Source organism: Hippichthys cyanospilos, chromosome 1, assembly GCF_059441005.1.
Source record: "Hippichthys cyanospilos isolate Australia breed blue-spotted pipefish chromosome 1, RoL_Hcya_1.0, whole genome shotgun sequence".
NCBI classification, from domain to species: domain Eukaryota; kingdom Metazoa; phylum Chordata; class Actinopteri; order Syngnathiformes; family Syngnathidae; genus Hippichthys; species Hippichthys cyanospilos.
The window spans coordinates 34686189-34704603 of record NC_142369.1 but is presented as its reverse complement, the minus strand read 5'-3'; the positions used below and the strand labels follow the sequence as shown (position 1 = coordinate 34704603).

Genomic DNA, 18415 nt, shown 5'->3' with positions numbered 1-18415 from the left:
TTTGAGTCCAAAGTCATTCTAGATCACCAGGTTTTCATTTTCGTGAGAGCAAAGCAGCAGTGCACTAAAATACAGATTTTACACAGATCTCTCTTTTTTTTTTTTTTTCTCTTTTCATGCCATAGCCCCCAAAATAAGGTTACCTGGTGATTTCACCATTTGAGTAGAATGTTTAAAGTTTTAGCAAACCTTTATGAATAATTTTATTCTCAGATTATTCTTCTGGCGTTGTCTCCATCCCCTATTCCTCTCTCCTAGTCCATGAAATACAAAATGAGTATTGTGTTAGAAATACAATCGAGTTGTTAACCCCCATGCTTTCTAATGATTTACGTCTTCAATAACTTATACTTACTTAACTTAGATGTTATTTACCCAACTCCTTTGCTCACATGATGTTTGTCGTCTTGACTTTGGACCCTGGTCAGCCTGCATAGTGTTTCCAGGTCAGAGAGATGGGGGTCATACTTTTCCAGTGTAATTGCTTATAACTTGAAAATTTGTGAGAACAAAGCTGCTACTCCTTGGGAAACAAGCAAGCTTTGGATTTCTGTCACACACTGCTTGCACTTTTCTGTGTTTCAATTTCACTTAGTCATATGGATTTTTATTTTGCCGTCAATAATATAGTCGAGTACATTTGCACTTCCCCCCAACCACTCTCCTCTCTCATTTTTTAAATTTTTACCAACTGAATTACTGATGACATGTATTCCAAAACATAAAGTATACTGTGTATACATTCCGAATTATACACTTGTCAAGTAAACATGCATACATACACATATCAATAATGTAATTATTGAGTAGAATAGATCATTCCATTCACTCCAAACTAATAAATAAAAAAAGAAAACAGGCATTTAGGTTCTGCCACAACTACAGAAGCTGTTTGATCCCCCTGTGTTGTTGATTGTCTTTATGTTGGCAATTACCATATTTCTCGGAGTACAACTGGACCTTGCTTAGTCAACACCCCCTATTAATTTTTTGACTTAACTTTGGCTGAAGTTTACAAAAACGTGATTATAAGTTTACCCCTGGCTTTAGTGGTTACATAGGTCATGGCTGTCCAATCATAACACATGGTGTGTATTATTCAAATGACGGAATTACAGTACTTTTAGATGCATTCCTGGATTGTATATCAAATAACATACTGTTGTAGTTATGGGGGGCAGAAACGAGACAAGTGCGAGGCAATGTACACATGCGTAGATGCAAATGCCGAAACTAATGTTGCAACAATAAAAACATTTGAAGTTTCAATGCTTTATTTATTTATTTTTTGACACAGCTGAATATGGATTTGTTGAAAAGCCTTCAAAGTCATCATCACTATCTGATATGCCAGATAGCTCCTCCCATTTAAATCCCAGACGTCCTTTCCTTCTTGCTCGTCATTTGGAAAACATCCTCGTTAATTTTCCAAGGGTAATCATCTTTGGACCCATCCAATTAATTTGAAATGAAGGTCTCCAGAAATGCTTTGCTGAAGCTTTCTTTAGCCAAGTGATGACTGTAGCGACATCAGAGCGTGGACTGGTTGCTCTTCGCTGTGATTCTTCCCCGACCTGCTACATCCATGCATGCCATGTCACTGCGCTCGCATTTTTGTCTTGAACAGACAAGTCAAGCCATAATTTCCTTTTCATTTAGGGTCAAAGTCCACTAGAAAAAACTTATTCACACAACCACTTTGTTGTACTATATTGAATTAGAGGTATTTAATGTAATTAAGGTAATTAATGTAAGCCTTGCATTTGTTTTAATACTATTCAAACACATATGAGAAAATTGGTCTGGTTTTGAGTTAAGTTTTAAGTTTTGAGTTTTGGTGTAAGTTGACCACAACCCCATTATGGGGGATGAAAATGGCTTGACTGTACGGAGAAACATGGTAATCAAAGATTTCAACAGGTTTATAGCTCCTCTATGCAGTTTCATTCAAATAATGGACTTGTTTATAGGTTCAGGCTCTTGTTACAATACGTTACGACATATGTGTCTTCTCTGTATTTTGTTTATACGCACATTTTCTCCTTTTGTCCAAAATAGATTGGTGTCACTCAAATGACCTATTTTCAAACAGTGATTACAAAAGAATGGAACAAGGTAGAATCTTACTTTAAAGAACGGAATCCAATTTTTCAGATAGTGCCATCAATGCCTACATAGTAAGACAAAACAATATTCTGTCGGCCTTGAAAAATGCGTCAAAATGCTCAAAAACAACTGGCACTCTAATGCTGTACTCTTGCTTAACTCTGTTTTGTATTAAAAGCTCAGCTGGCTGTGTTGAATAGCTCACGGTGACCGCAGAGCTGCCGCCATGATTCATTCCTGCCCCCTGCGTGTCTCACGAATGTTCCGAAGTTGATTGGCCGTCGCGATACGAAACGCGAAAAAAGTAAAAAAAAAAATTAACTTCATGTGACAGGCGAAATTTCACTTCGCGTCGCTCCATTCGCGTCGCTCCATTCGCGTCGCCTGACGCACCATTGCGCCCGGTCGCGCGAACTCCATTGACTACAACACAAAACTGTCCGCTTTTTTGCCTCGTTCGCATTCGGTTTGCACGCAGCATAAGGGTTGCCTTTTCAGATAAGGCTTGGCCCCGAAAGAGTTAACATGCATGACAAGGGTGATATTTGGATATAAAATTTAGGGATAGCTTTTCAGTATTTGATGTTGCATATTTTCTGCTTTATTGCAAGACATCTATTGCAATTGATACTTTCCATCTTGTTTAAGTTTGAAGGAAACACTACTAATTGTAATTCTGAAGTTTAACTTGTCGTACAACTATGAGTGGAAATCTAAACATAATACACAATTTATCTTTACCCACAAATATGCCTTTTTAGTGATTCTGCAGTAAACAGAAAGCCTAACAAAACAATGAAATGTGCAACACTAAGATCAAAAAGAGTTAAGTAAAACAAACAAAAACATAGTCATACCTCAATATTTATGAATACATATGATAAAAAAATGTAAAATGAACTTTGTAATGGAATTTATTTTTCAAATATCAATAAGGCATGTTTTAAGTGTTTATTCCGCCTTTTTAAATGTAAAATTCATTAAAATATCATGTCCTGGTAAATTCTCAATCATAAGTACTGTCACAACAAACAACATTGACCATTCTAAATTTATTATTGATAGTAATGAGCTCAATCAATGTATATAATTCATATTTGTTCTCAAAAGCGGCAGGCCATCACTTGATTTCCTCAGTGGTTGGATCAGGCTCGCTGAGAGGTTTTACCGCAGTTTGCATTCATTGATCAGTGAGTTACTTTCATATAAACCCACCGACAGCAATGAATGTTTATTGCAGCATGTTCAAGTGTTTCACCTCAAAATAAATTTCACCAGGCGACCACAATGAATCCAGCATAGGTGAAATGTTCCCAGTACATTTTAGGAGGAGAATAGATGTGCTGCGGCATTCCTCAGGGTACAGTCAACGGTCGATGGTTTTTGCTGATTTCAAACTCACCGACAGCGTTGAATGTTCACCGTGGACACCAAGACAGGTTTTAGGCCTCATGGGGCATGTGTGTGTTTGTGTGTGTGTGTCTATATATATATATATATATATATATATATATATATATATCTGTCCAAAATAATATTGAAATCACGATGATTCATCATGTTTGGTCAAACATGTCTATTTATTGCACTTTTTTGAAACAACCAGTAAATAAATAAGGCTTCAAGGCTTGATACTTAAAAATAACAATAATAAATGAAAATAAATAAAGAAAATAATAATGAGAACAAATTCACGCAAGACACAGCAAAAACTTGGCACACAGGGCAACACAGCTAGCTAACTTGCTGAGTGCACCAATGAAAAGAAATGAAGCCTATTTAGAACCAAGCACGTTCTACATTACAATAACACCTACAACGGCCTTAAAATTTTTAGGGTTTTTTTGCAAGAAAAAACAGCACAGAAGGAATAGAATCACTTTGAGTTTGAACTTAGCAGTCAAAATGTCATTTTTGGTCATTTCAAACCCAATTTATTCTAATTGGTGTATATTAGGAATCAAGTGAGAAACTCAATGCCATTTCACTCTGGTGCTGATAGGAAGCTGTTAAAAGTACCAGAATCACACAGTATGGACTTAGTCAAAATGTCATGGTGGCCGTTTTACGGTCACCCAGTGCTATCCAACACTGCCAGCTGAGCTTTCAATACAAAAACAGAGGCAAGAAAGACCACTCACCTGGCTTGCAGAATAGCAGAGGCGGAACTTGGGATAACTGGTACATGCACCATTTACTTCCTTTTTTAAGAGCTGTTGAATTGAAGTTACTGTGTCAAGATAGCGATAGTGCAGCAGTGACAGCACTGTACTGTGTTTAGAACAGTATCGGCCCCTTGATTGCGACGTTGAAACTTTTTTTCTTCTGTCAGATGAGTATGTATTGCCGCAAAGCGAGGGACACGCAATTTAAAAAAAAAAAAAAAAAAAGTACTATAGGAGAAAACATTGGCTCTGCTACATTTCGGAAAAGGGAAAGTTGTCACCAGGTTTTCTCCTTTCCAGATCCAGTGTAAAGTGTACAACAAGCTCAACCCTGACCCTTGCACGAATATTTAAACAAGCTAAATGACAGCAGATAACACCCGGTGACTGAAAGCCTACCGAATGAGTGTAGCGGCGTGATTTTTCTACAGCATATAAACAATACTACATTATAACAGAGGGAGAGAATCCTAGTCGTCAAACAATCAAAATTCTTCCAAGCTTTTCCTTTTCTTTTTTTTTTCTTTTTTTTTAATAGACTCCTCATCTCTCCCCAGTTTGTCTGCTTGCCTTGCCATTTCTTCAGCTTAATGAAGTCTCAGCCTTGCGTTTGCCCTCTGGTGGTAGGAGGACTGAAATTGCTTGATTTGACATCTAAAGTCATGACAATGTTGAAATCACCGAGAATCATCTTAATTAATCGTGGCAGCCCATATTGTGATCGTGATTTAAATTTGATTAATTGTGCAGCCCTAAAATATATCTATAAATGAACTCAATGGGGCATTTTAAAAAGCCCCTTTGAGTTTATTTATGCTGCTTTCAGTGGTCTTATTGTGTCTTCCATTTCTGTCATACAAGTGCAAACACCCATACTAGCTCAATGGTTGTCACCCAGATCCCTAGTTTTAAAATCTCAGCAGTCCCAGAGATACATTATGTTGTGTTTGGTTGTTTGCTACGGTATCAGCTCTTTTTTTTTTTTTTTTTTTTAAATTTAGGTTCATATTTCATGATTTGGTTAAAAATGGAAGCCTTCAAACCTAAGTGCTGTTTAGTTATTTATTTTTGCTTGTTTTTCTCTTGGCATCGGTGTGTAAACTGTGTGCCAAAAGTGTGTTACCCCCCCATGCTGGTGTTGAGGTTTAAAACGACATTGATGCGCTCCTCAGAAGGAATGAGAAAGATGATGATGCAATGGCTTGGATTTTCTTAAAGCAGTTCTTCAGATTCGATGGTAAACTTGCTCATCGTTTAATCTTCATCCCAAGCTTCTTCAGAATTATGAGCAACACTGTCTCCTTCCACCTGCAGCAAAAGGAGAGAACAAAAGATGTGGGAAACATCTGAAATAGCATGAATAACAGGGCAAACGATGGTGTCAATCTGGCTTGTGGAAGCAGTAGAATTAATGCTTCTCTAAGTGTGATCAGAGAACGTGGCTGTGCCCCACAGCTTAGTGCACTGCAGTGTTGTGCTAGTTAGAGATTACTGTTCCCTTTACCCTGCGCTGAACCTCAGCTTCGGCTCTGGGAATGCGCCTTCGTGTGTTCGCTTCTTTGAGGTTGGAAAATCATGCAGCCATGTTTTATTAATGCTTTCTATGTCTGTCTGAGCTTCTACAATATCCTGTCTTCCTCCCCACTAGCTTGCTCGATTCCTTCAACAGATGTAGAAATATAGAACACTGTGGTGTGTTTGTTCTCCATCCTCTTTTTGTGACAGATTTGGGCTCCTTAAGTCATGAAGTTGGAAGTTTTTTTCATTCACAAATGAAAGTGGAGGTAGTTGGCATTGCAAGTCATTGTCAGGAGATTTGTTTCAACTTTGCAGGGCTGGTGTACAGTTTGATCAGTGTGATTAAAAAGAAATGGTACTCTATGTCCCATCAGAAGTTCCAATGCAGAGGTCTTCACACAATGTATGTACCTCTTCAAAGCTGTGCAGGAATCCTAAAGACATCAACACTGAGAAATTTGTTTTCAGTTTTTGTTTAATACCTATGGTCAGATCCATTTTGTTTGATTTTTTTTTTTTTTTAATCTCCCTTTTGCTCCACATTCAAGAATGCATCTCCCCATATTTCCTTTCTGTATGTTATTCTATTTACATACAAACAGGGAATTAATAACTTTTTTAGTCCCTCTGGCTCCCACTAAAGTGGCTTCCCTCCTTGGCACTCGGACTTGTTTCAGATATAATACGTTTCAGATATTTACTCACTATTCTCAAATAGTTCTTTTTCTCATCCTACCTCCCTTTTTCTTTCATGTGAGTAAACTTGAAGGTTAACCAGCTGCATCCTTATTGTTAAGCATGGTGATACCCATTTCTAGATTTGAATAACAACAATGGTGCCATCCCTAGAAACTTTGAATAACTGACACATTTACAAAAGGATAATGTGTAAAAATAGCTGGGCAAGCATGAGAACTTGACAGGGCTTGAGTGAAGAGTGCAACAATGTGACTGAACTAGTGTGAACCCTGCCTTGTCAGCACATTCCAGGCATTGAACAATGAGAAGCACACAGTGTACTCTGTCGTTTTGCCGGCCGGTCTACTGCCAGGCCTGCATACTGTTGCATTCAAAGCTGGTGCAAAATGAAACAAACCTGAATTCCGACATAACTTCATAAAATGTAACCTGTATTTTGATTCTTGTGTCAAAAAGATGGATAGAATTATGCAGTGTTGCCCTGTGACCATGGTACTGCCAATGAGCTGTAGTAGAATACTTCCTTTCAGGGAACATATTAGACATCCGTTTGAGCACCATTAAGCAGGATATTTAAGTTAAATGTACAAAGTTTCGGTCCGATGCCAGCAATATTTAAGGTTCCTCAGTAATGAACTTTCACTTATCCTACACTCGTATATAAACCCATTCCTGTGCAAACACTTGTTGGTCAACGAGTGTCTATATTTGCAATGCACCCTAATTATAATAATGCCAGGCAAGAGAAAAGAAGCACAATGAGCAGGAGCTTATCAAATACGCCCATATTTGGACTTCCACAACATGACAGGTTGCTGCAGCTGTGTCCTTCATCTCCTTAGAAAGTCAGCGTATTTATGTATGTCAAAGTAAGCTTCAAGTACAATAGAATAACTGAGTGTGCACCTTGAGGGACTCAGGGAAGTGTAGTGTCCAACTTGAAGATTCGATTCAGCTGGAAATGAATGAATTTGACTGTGTAAATATGTTGCCAAGTCATTCTTTACGGAGACGGAGCTAAATTTCCCCAATGATGGAGGCAACCCCTTGATTTTTGTCGTCCTCAGAACTGTTAATGAAACAGTACCTTCTCTCGCGACGATTTGCTAACATGGGCTAACAAACCATAGGTCAGTTGCCTGCTCAGAAAATAGTGATGTATGTTTACAGTAAATGTACTTCCACTATTCTTGGCATCCAACGCAAAAACAGTGGGCCCCCGAGATGAAGCCGTTCCACGGTTGAGTTCGGGTTCGAGTTAATAAGGGTTATCTCCAAATCGTTTCCATATAAATCATCTTCTTATTTCTCTCTTTAACATCACTAGCAATCTTGGGACCCATGGCTAACCCTTTCAACTTTGAATTAAGCAGTAAAATACACTATAAATATAGTTGGAAACCACTCACAATCGAACAACGCTTTACCATTGCGACATTTTGATACAAGTGAGGCTGACCAATAGCAGACCACCATCTTCAGGAGGAGACGCCGACAAATAGCAAACCAGAATGCAGGGATGGCAACTGAAAATAAATCTAATTACCTAAAAACGCCCGCAGATGGAGACGAAACAACACAAATACAGGCATGGCCCTAGGGTCATGAGTTGTTTTGGGTGCAAATCCGGTAAAATGTCAGAAAGAGGGGATGAAAAAAACTCAGTATTCCACGTCGCAACATGAAAATAACGTAAGTCAGGGATTTTGTAACATGGGGGTCCACTGTACATTTATCGTAATAAAATCTCAGTGACCAGCACTGCACAGATTGGTTAATCCACTTTACAGTGCAGAGGTAGTGGTTTTGCTTCCTGCTTGAGCTTCCATTCTGTAGTTTGCATGTTCTCTCCTTGCCTGCACATTCCAAAAACATGTATGGTAGGTATGTTGGGCCCTCTAAACTCTTCTTCGTTGTGTTAGTGACTGCAAATGATTGATTGTACAGTATATGTGCGCTCTTCAATTGGCTGACTTCTAGTTCATGGAAGACTACTGAATACTGGCCGAAGACAGTATGTCCAACACCCTCATGAAGAAAAGTGGTTTAGATAATAGATGGATGGTATGACTAGCACTGCGAGTAATTCTCTTCATGGCCAACTCTATCAAATCAAACAATATGCTTTACTTGCTCTGGCAGTCATAAGAAGCTTGAAATCTGATAGTACATTTTATGTCTGTCTGAAAGCAATATGAATGACTTTTTCCACTGCAGTTGTGTTCATTTTGTAATTTGTATTACTCACACACTGCTAAATTGCAAAGCGGATTGGCAAGAAATAGAATATTGCAGACATGAAATGATATGAACTGCAGCTTTGTGCAGCTAAATGTTCTTATTTGGTAGCAAATTTTAATGAAACTGCAGTGTGTTGACTTGATATTTGTTGGCATGTTTTGTAATTTAATGCAGACAATTTAGATTTTTATGGAGAAGTACTTTTCAAGGAGGTGCCCACCAAATTTTGGTGAAACACGGTTAATTAAGTTAAGTTGTGTGTGCAATTAAACAACTATAAAGGCATTCAAATTCACAGTCTATAGTTGTTGTCGTCGTCGTTTTTTTAAGTTCTATGCACGAACAAACACCAGGAATGATGAGGTTAGGGCGGGCTTGATGTGGATGTTTCACAGCTGTATTAGCTCTCGTATCCTTTTGTGGTACTCCATATTAAGCAATTTATCTGTTCAGTGTCAACAACTGAAGATTGTGGCTCACTTAGGGTCTAGTACAGTGGTTCTTAACTTGGGTTCGATCGAACTCTAGGGGTTCGGTGAGTCGGTCTCAGGGGTTCGGTGGAGCCTCCGCCGCAGAGGTCCATGCCTCAGTGTAGTCTGCAGTTAGTGGGCACAGTCATTGAATGTGTCCTGCTTTGAGATTTCCTTTTCCCGACATTGCTGGTGTATGCAGCAGAGTGAGACCTTCCTATCAGACCGCTTAGAGAGAGCTGTATATGTGTCTGAGTGAGACTTTCAACCGGTCCGCTTTGAGAGCGCTGGACAAGCAGCAGAGTGAGACCTCCTTCTCAGTCGGGACCACACACCGGAATTAGCCCGTTTTCTCCCGAGCGCCGATCCAGGCAAATAAGCTCCTGCGGCCGGCGATCTAAAGGGTCGATTGCCGTACGGACTCACGACGTCGCGGTGGGGAACTGGTACTTTTACCCACTGTGTTGGTTCTGTTATTTGCACAAGGTGATATTAATGCACAATTTATTTCGTTGCACCAGTAAAAAAAAAAAAATCATTTTGTTTTTTACTAAAGAAGGGTTCGGTGAATGAGCATATGAAACTGGTGGGGTTCGGTGCCTCCAACAATGTTAAGAACCACTGGTCTAGTATGAGAGGCTAGACTGGCCCCGCTCCAGTTGAAAGACTCCTTTGGGCCGACTGCCAAGCCTTTCCAGAATCACTAAGCATCCACGTGCCATGGATCATCCGGCCAAGGCTGCAGGCATTCACTAGCAACCTTGACTATAGACAACCCAGCCTCTTTCTTCATTGCCAGCTTGCTTCTCAGCATTAACCCATGACTCTCAGTGGTGATACTTTCCTCAAACGAATCATCCAGTGTTTCTGACTTACCTTTCCCTGCTTGTCTGTTTCTCTGATTGTCCTGGTAGCCATCAGTATTCTTGCCTTTTTCCCTGCCGATGCTCCTGTCTGTTTACTGTTATTTTATTTTTTTTCTTTGCTGTGTGCCTTTTTGAACCCAATACAGAAGCACTTGATAATGTCAATCTGACTCTGACATATCCACTTGTGCAAGCACGCCTGAGAGAATTAATAGGTATGGCTTGATTTATTTTTTTTTCGCCATAATTTGGAGAAAGTCTTAATTAGTGGGATAAAAGCATCCTTTTGTGAGCGTCATCTGAATTGAACTGTAACATTTATCTGTAGTCCGCAAAGATTTTTTTTTTTATATTAGTTCAATCTGTGCAGACATGGACATGGACTAAATACTTTAGTAATATGTTGCAATGTGTCAAAAGGCCCTATTATTTCAGCCAATAAAATCACAAATTTGATTTTATTTTTTAAACACTCGGAGACAGAAGGATAAACCAGATTTTGATTTTGACTTTTTCTGCCCACATGCAGTCTGTTCTACTCTGCAGCCATGGAGCCTGTGACTAAAAGTCTTTATTTGGCCAAAAAAGCAAGTGAAAGGAGCAGTTACTTTATACTCTGAGTTGACTGAGATGGGCTATGCTTTTTTTTTTAATAGTTTTTTTTATTCAATTTTGTTTAACATTTCATCTTTTTAATATAAATAACTCAAATAATTGATACAAGGACTACCAATTTACTGACCAAAACTACAATGTTTCAGATGTTGCCCTTGCTCTGCTGCAATTAAACATACTATATTTAGTGGAAGGCCTAAAAACAGTACAAATCATTTATTCTGTATTGTATTGTAAACCTTTAAAGACAGGATACAAAATCTTCTTTTTTTGTATTTTAATCCCTTTATTACTTAGCTTCACAGCATAGTGCATTGTTTATGCTTTAGAAACACTGCATTTAACAATTAAAATGTTAATATTCAAATTCAAGTACAGTTGGCTAGGTTAGGGACAGCTAGCCTACATCAATCGTTATTGTGTTTGACATACTGTTTAACGTGAGTTTTTGTATTCTTCATCTTGATACAAATTGACCGCAACTATTTACAGACTATAGCAATTGTACAGTGAAAATTAGTGTTAGCTTACCTCGTCATTATTGCTAATTTAGTATTGCTGGCGAACCTACTGTGGAAAATGGCAGCATATTTTCTATGCATGACATACACCTTCACGAGTCTCCTGACCTCTTGAGGTGGAAGTGGCATCTCTGACCGAGAGGACAATGCATGTTGCCTGCTTTGTTGTATCCCCACTCTTGATCCTGTGTGTGTTTTCTTTTCGCTAACTTCACGTTACTATGGCACCGCTCTAAATGGTTTGTCAAATTACTGGTGCTATTTGGTGAAGTGGACAGCTCTTTAGGCATTACGCGCAAAGTGCACCTAACTATTATATTTTTCTTGTCTTTATCTCTGATGAAGTGAAAGCAATGGGCATATGTCCATCTTGAGTACGTATTGTCCCCATTCAACTAGTCCTCTGCTGCTGCCACATTCATCTCTGCTTTAGTGGATACTAAAAACAGAATGTACACGTTTTTTTTCCTGGACTTTCAGTTTAAAAATGCAATGTTTTACTCTGACTTTTACTGAGTAAATTATTATCATTTTTTGAGGTGTACTGCATTGCACTACTACCTTACGGCAAAAAGTACAGTAGTTACCTTACTTTTGTAATGCAATACAAACTGCACGCACAGTCTTGTGTTTTATTCAAATAAGGCCTAAAAGTGACACTGAAAGCAAATGAATAAGGCGGTGGTCAAAGTCAGCTAGGTTGAATTCAAAGGCTGATCCTCTGCTGAGAATTTTGATGACTGTTGAGGCTGGTGCTTTCCTGAGTTGCTCAGAGATTTAACCCTCCTCCCCGGCACCTTCCTTCTCTCTTAGGAAAGAAAATCTCTGCTGAATTCATGTCTTCTTTCAGATTTCTAAGAGGCGTTAAACCTTCCTGGATTAAAAGAGGTAATCTGACAGGCAGAAGATTGTATTAGCCAGAGTGTTGGCAGAGCTTTTAATTTCTCCCCTCACAGCCCTTCTCTCCTGCTGACCTGCTAGATGGTATTATTTTGTCTTTCTTTTGAATTACAGAAAAACATCCACATCCTCAACTCTATTCATTCTCTTCTCTCTATCCTGTTCTTTCACAAACTCCCCTCTTATGCTTTCCCCTCACCTCTCGCTCTTCTCGCAGTGACAGCATACTTATGTGAACCCATGATTTATCATTTGCTAATCCTTGCTGATTATGGTGCTTTCCGCACAGTCCTTATCTGTTGCTGAGGCCGCTTTTCACTCCATAGCTGCCAATTATCTTTTAGCTGCCTGCAAACAGACTTGTCTGTCAGCCAGCTGCAGAACTGCCACCAAACCCTTTACATTTTATATAAAGGACACATGCGATGCTCTCTAACAACTGGGATGGTTAAGACATTTTTAGGTTGAGTACTCGTTGAGGTAGTTGATGAGTGTTTATAATCATTTGTATTTTTTGTTTGGGTAATATGCACTAACACTCAAGTTTTCACTCTGCATTATTTGCAGAGTTGTATCCAATTGAAGAATAGCACTAAAACCCCCCCCCCCCCCCCCCCCCCCCCCCCCCCCAAGAATCGCCCAATGACACAAAAACCAATAAAGACAAGGAAAAGGAAGGGTTATTGTTTCTGTTGCACTAATTTAACATGACATGCCATGACTTGAAGCTTAGATTTGTTAGCATCAAGTTCAACATTTTGCCTGGGTGACCAATGTACCACAGACACTTTGGCCTGACAGGCGCAGTGGCAATGCCTCTCTGTGACTCACGCTACACTTCTTGAAGTTAGTGACAACATGAGGTTACGGCAAGCAAGGCTATGCCTGTGGGGAGGTTATGCAGATCATGGAGCACTCAGCTGATGAGCCGTCCAATTGTCAGTGTAATAGGAAGTGACGTGCACATCAGAGCAATGTGGGTCAGAGCGCCAGACGACTGGCCCGCGGCCTGTATCTGCTTTATTAGGCAGGCAATGTCTAATCTGCTGTAGCTCGACCAGACGAAATTCTCTAATCGACCTTGATATTCACTGAACACACATTCCCATCTTGCTCAGAACCTCACTTAAAGCATGGAAGGGCTTGCGTGTTTGTCATGCAAGAGTTTCAAATGTTGAATATTAACTGATTGTTTCATGAACCATTTCATAAGATACATCATTCCAAACAATTTATGGATATTGTTATTAGTGGGAGAGCAGACTCGCTGTACACAGTGAGACCGTTTTGTAGAAAAACACAAAATGAGTTGTGTCTATTACCTCAATACATTGCCTCCCTATCCCAAAAATCTCTCACAATGAGTCTCTCACAATATCCCCAATTTATTGTGAATGGTGTTTGTGCTGTTTTGTTTTAAGTATGGCCAAATGCACATGAGATAACTTCCACATTTTAACACTTTGATAAAAGGCTTATTTAGAATATTATTAGACTTGGCTCTTTGTAGATTTTTTTTCTTTAATATTAGCTCAGGAGGCATATTTTCAAGCATTTTCTTTCGCAACGTGGATGGGATTCAGATTTTTCAGCAGGAGAAAATGGGTTGGATCAACTTTGAGCTTAATAGGATTCCCATGACATGGTCAGAGGCTGGTGTCTACAGAGGAGGAAAAAGTCAGGAAGGGAAAAGTTCAAATAGAGAGATGGAGTTTGGAGAGAAAAGCAAACTTTAGCCAGTATTTACTTAGCACTTGTATAGGTCCATTGCACCCAGACAAAAGTGACACATGAGGGCCACGAAGGGTTCTGTCATTTTCTGCTCAGACGTTTTTTTTTTTTTTAATGGTAGGGAAGATGCCTAGAGGAGTTCAGTCCCTGCGAATCTGCCACCGCCTCATCAAAGGCAGTAATTTCCTGTTCATTTCTGGCTCCCATCCCCCAACGCAGAGCTCCTGTCTGCTAATCCCACCCCTACACACAACCCCCACTCTCTCCCAATCCCCACCCTGGGCCCCCCTGCTGCTGTCCTGCCTGCCTGTGCTTCACCACGCTGCACTCCCGGTCTGAGGACTGCAGTGGGAGGTTATATGCTTTGTGTTCAGGACTTGCAGTTCAGTTGAGCACTAACAAATCCTCATTGTCCTGTGCAAGAGTGGTGTCAGAGGAGACCGTCAGTTGTGTGTGTGTGTGAGTGCGAGTGCATGCGTACGTGTGTGTGTGTGTGTGTGTGTTGTGTTTGGTAAGGAGGAGGTTGTATATCTGTCTGGTTTCTATTCAAATCCAGGTACACACAAGCCAGTGACGGAACAAAGCATGTAGAGGGGCTTAGAGCGCGTCAAGCATTGGACCAAAGTCCTTTGAGGTCTCAGCTGAGTCCAGGCAAGGGCTGAGTTGAAGGGTCATAGGAGCTGCTTACACAACTGCTGCCCTCTCTGAACCTCACACACAACATTAGCCCTACAAGTGATGCTGGGAGGTCCCATCGTCTGACGCAGAGTCAGACAGGACACCACATCTAAGAGTTGATGATAATCCTTCACACAAGTTTGTTGTAATAAAACAATTTGGTTCTTTGAAATCCCCGAATGAAAAAATTCATGATGGTATTCCTTCACTAATTTCTGAAGAAAATGGTTTCTCACATTTCATTTGTATAACATCAAAAACGTTGACGTTTTGAGTCAGGCGACAAATGAAAATGGGTCTGTGACATTACCAGTGGATGTGGGCTAAGATGTGTATCAGGATGACAAGACTCTACATGTACAGGTATTCTACTTTGCTTTCAACCTAGGAGGTTTTTACACACAGAGTTTTCTTAAATGAAGACTTGTTTTTCGTTTGAACGATTGTTGTTCTCCTACTAGCATAATTTAAGCCTTTGTAAGTATGGAGCAGCCCTGTGTTCATCTGTCTGGATGTTTTTCTTGTTGCCATTTACTCTTTAATGCACTCAACTTTTGCAGTGGATTAAGAGCTTTGGACAAGAGCAGACCAGCACAAAAAAAGGCCACATAGGAAAAACCATCGTGTCCTGTCACTAAATACATTCCAATAATTCCCCAAGTGAATTGATGGGGGGAAAAAAAAAGCAAAAAAAAAAAAAGGAAATATTGCCTGTGCGAAAAAGACATTCTCTCCTATTCGTCAGCTATATTTAACCAGCTCTAAATTTAGACTTCCTATTCTGCATTTCCCTTTTCTTGTATGCGGATTTGGAAACCATGGCAAGGAATACACTTCAACATGGTTATACACTTAAAAGAGTTAAACTAATGATACAGGGAACTGAATCTTACCTCCTTCAACTGGCATGCAAAGCAAATTGAAGAGGTAAGTAGACCACTTTTGGAAGCACAATGTTAAAGGATACATCTTTAACCCTTGTTGGTCACTAATAGCTGGGGATCCCCTCCCATCGCAGCAGCAGCTGGCTGCCCTGTCCCTCTGCTCCAGCCTCTAATGGCTGACCTACCCTGTCTGGACTGCCCTGCTCGCTTTTGTCTTCTGTCTGGCTCAGTTCCTCCCAGTCAAACATAGCTACTGCCTGCTGCAGTCTACATTCCCACAGAGCAAACACTAAATCACATGCACGCATGCAAACGCACACACGCACGCCCGCACACACACACACACACACACACACTTCACACTCGGCACACTTTGTCCAGCACACACAATCTCTGTCTCGTTGCTCTCTCTCACATACATTCTTCTCAAACTTCTCCCACATACTATCGCTGTCTGCCTTTGCACACAGAAAGACCCGTACATTTTCACACAGCTAAAGATCACACAGCATGCCACTGTCTACTGAAAGTAAAAACGTTATTAAAACAGTTATTTGAAACTTAAGTTGTTTTACAATTGGTTGTCAAAATTTCGCTCAAACTTGAAACATGCAGTACAGTCAGGCAAATATTTAACGCAACAATCAACACAAGAAAGTGCTCAAAACATGCCTTACTAGTAAGGGTTTTGGCCAAAAGAAAAGGTCATTCAGTGCAAATACTTACCATCAGCTTTTGGTCCCACCAAAAGTTAGGCAACAGCACTTTATGGTGATTGCAGAGCTGAAATGGGGCAACCCTTCCATATTCAGGGGTAAAATATAAAACCTAGCCTGTGTTGGTGAAATGCATTTGAATGCGTCCCCTCTCTGTCTGTATGTCTCAACCAGGCACATGCACAAACACACACTCGAACACAATCATGACATGCACTCTTTCTGTCCGATCTCCCTGCCGCCAGTGGGACCTCAGCCAGGAGTTTGCAAATACAAGTGGATCACAAATCTCTCTCTTTTTCTCCCTCTCCCTCCCTTGCTCCCTCCCCACTCCCCCTCTCCCTCCCTCTCTCTCAAGTCTTCTCCACAGCTACATATACAAGAGACCACATTCTCACATGTGTCCACCCCTTACTCTGCACAAATTCACACACTCACGTGCACACAGTCACGCCTATACACACATACGTACACAAACAAACACACAAAAGAAAAGATACAAGTTGGCGAACTGCTCCACCTTTTCGTGCATGTATTACATATGAGGCATTTGATGGACAGCAGCGCATAGTGTCATGTGTGGAGCGACGATGCCTGGGATTGGCTGAAGACTTGGTAGCGGAGGAGGAGCATGAGGTGCTGTGATTGGTTTGAGTTCACACCAGTACAAGCAGAATGTTTCTCCATTGAATCACAGCCATCATGGGTGGAGTCTTTGTGACATGGCTCTGGAAGAAAAAAAGGGAAAGAACACCCAGCGACATATGATGGATCTTACTATAGAAAAACAACTTGAACCTCAAATCAATTTTGTTGTGGGACTTCACACAAGAAACAACTGAGCATGGCCGCGGATTAGCCATGATCCATTGGCAAAAACTTCAAAAATGTATTGTATAACAATTAAAACTAAAACAAATACTGTAATATATACTGTAATCTTTCAACAATAAAACACTCATTATATGTACCCTTAAAGCGCCCCTTCAAAAGCTGACTTTCCTTTGCACTTATGTTTTATATGTCCTCGCTATTTTCCAATATACATGCTCAGAAACCACACAATGATCAGTACAGTAATTTATCTCTTTCAGTGCCAAGCGCAATATCTGATTTTGAGCAATTTGATGCATCTTTCAAGGCCGACACAATATTGTATTGTCTGATTATGTAGGTGGTAAATTGGTGGTACCCTATGAAAGATTGGATTCACTCCTTACCTGGAAATAGAAAGTAAGCGTCTTATCCTTATTCTGTTCTTTAATAATCAGTTTGAAAATCGGTCATTTAAGTGATACCAAACTATTTTGAGCTTTTTTTGTGAAAAGACGTGTTTTCTGCACAACAGTGACTTTGACGCAGTCCTTCCCTTTGATAAAACGTGAACAAAAACAGGGAAATGTGTTTTTGTAACCTAACCTAAACTTCGTCTGCCAGCTTGGTGTTTCTTTTCTTCTTAAATCCACGACTAAAAGCTCTGTAAAATTGACTGTTTACACACAGTTTAGAACCTAAATATTGGGAATATCAGGGTTTTTAAATGCCATGTAAATGGGCACACTAATAAGAGCCAAACTTTTGAAGCGAAGAAGAAATTGATGAATATATTGCTTTCGCAAGTGACTTAAATTTGTTTTCTTGACAGTATGACGTAAGAAGTGATCATCATGATGTTGTCCGTATGCGTGGTTTCAATATGGCTGACACAATTAACATGTCTGCCTTCACTAAAGCAGGTAAACAAGCACCTTAACTTGAATATTAACTGAATGTTAACATAGCCATTGTGAGACTGATACAGATATATAATACTGTGCTTTGAAAAAGACAAAATGTGGGGCGGGGCACACACCTGTCAACGATGCTGTGTGTCATGTCCCCACCCACGTGCTGTCAAGTATGGCAATGCAAATGTTGTCTCGACAAATAGGTTCCATGCTATTACAATATAAGATTGCTTTAATGCGACCAGCTAAAACCAATACGTGTTTGGATGCACTTTTTCTTGGCAAAAACCATCTTTTTTCCTCTCAGTGTCACGATCAGACAATTTAATCTAAATTATCTAAACTTATTTTTTTCTTAAGTGCATGTATTTTGCCCAGCTCTAGCTAAAAAAAGAGCTTGTAACAAAAGTGTCTCTCCTGTTCATGTTAACATCTTCATGCTAAGTTGTTAATTTTCTTTCGGTTTACCCAATAAAGAAAGCTTTTATATTTGAAATGATTTCATATTACAAAATTTGCCAAAATCTCGTTTTCGTTCTTGTGGGTTTAGTGTTTTTTTCCCAATCCTAGTATTTATG

The 18415-nt window shown here is 39.9% G+C and overlaps 1 protein-coding gene and 1 long non-coding RNA gene across 2 annotated transcripts in view; one reads left to right on the top strand and one right to left on the bottom strand.

Moving 5' to 3' along the window:
* Positions 1-18415, top strand: part of nr6a1a (nuclear receptor subfamily 6, group A, member 1a) — a 146892-nt gene that overhangs the window by 37499 nt on the left and 90978 nt on the right. The gene's annotated exons all lie outside the window — the stretch shown is intronic.
* On the bottom strand, positions 3668-16391 carry LOC148430200 (uncharacterized). Its single transcript, XR_015865126.1, has 2 exons — positions 16121-16391; positions 3668-5579 (listed from the first exon to the last, which is right to left on the bottom strand). It is a non-coding gene; the product is annotated as an uncharacterized LOC148430200 (long non-coding RNA).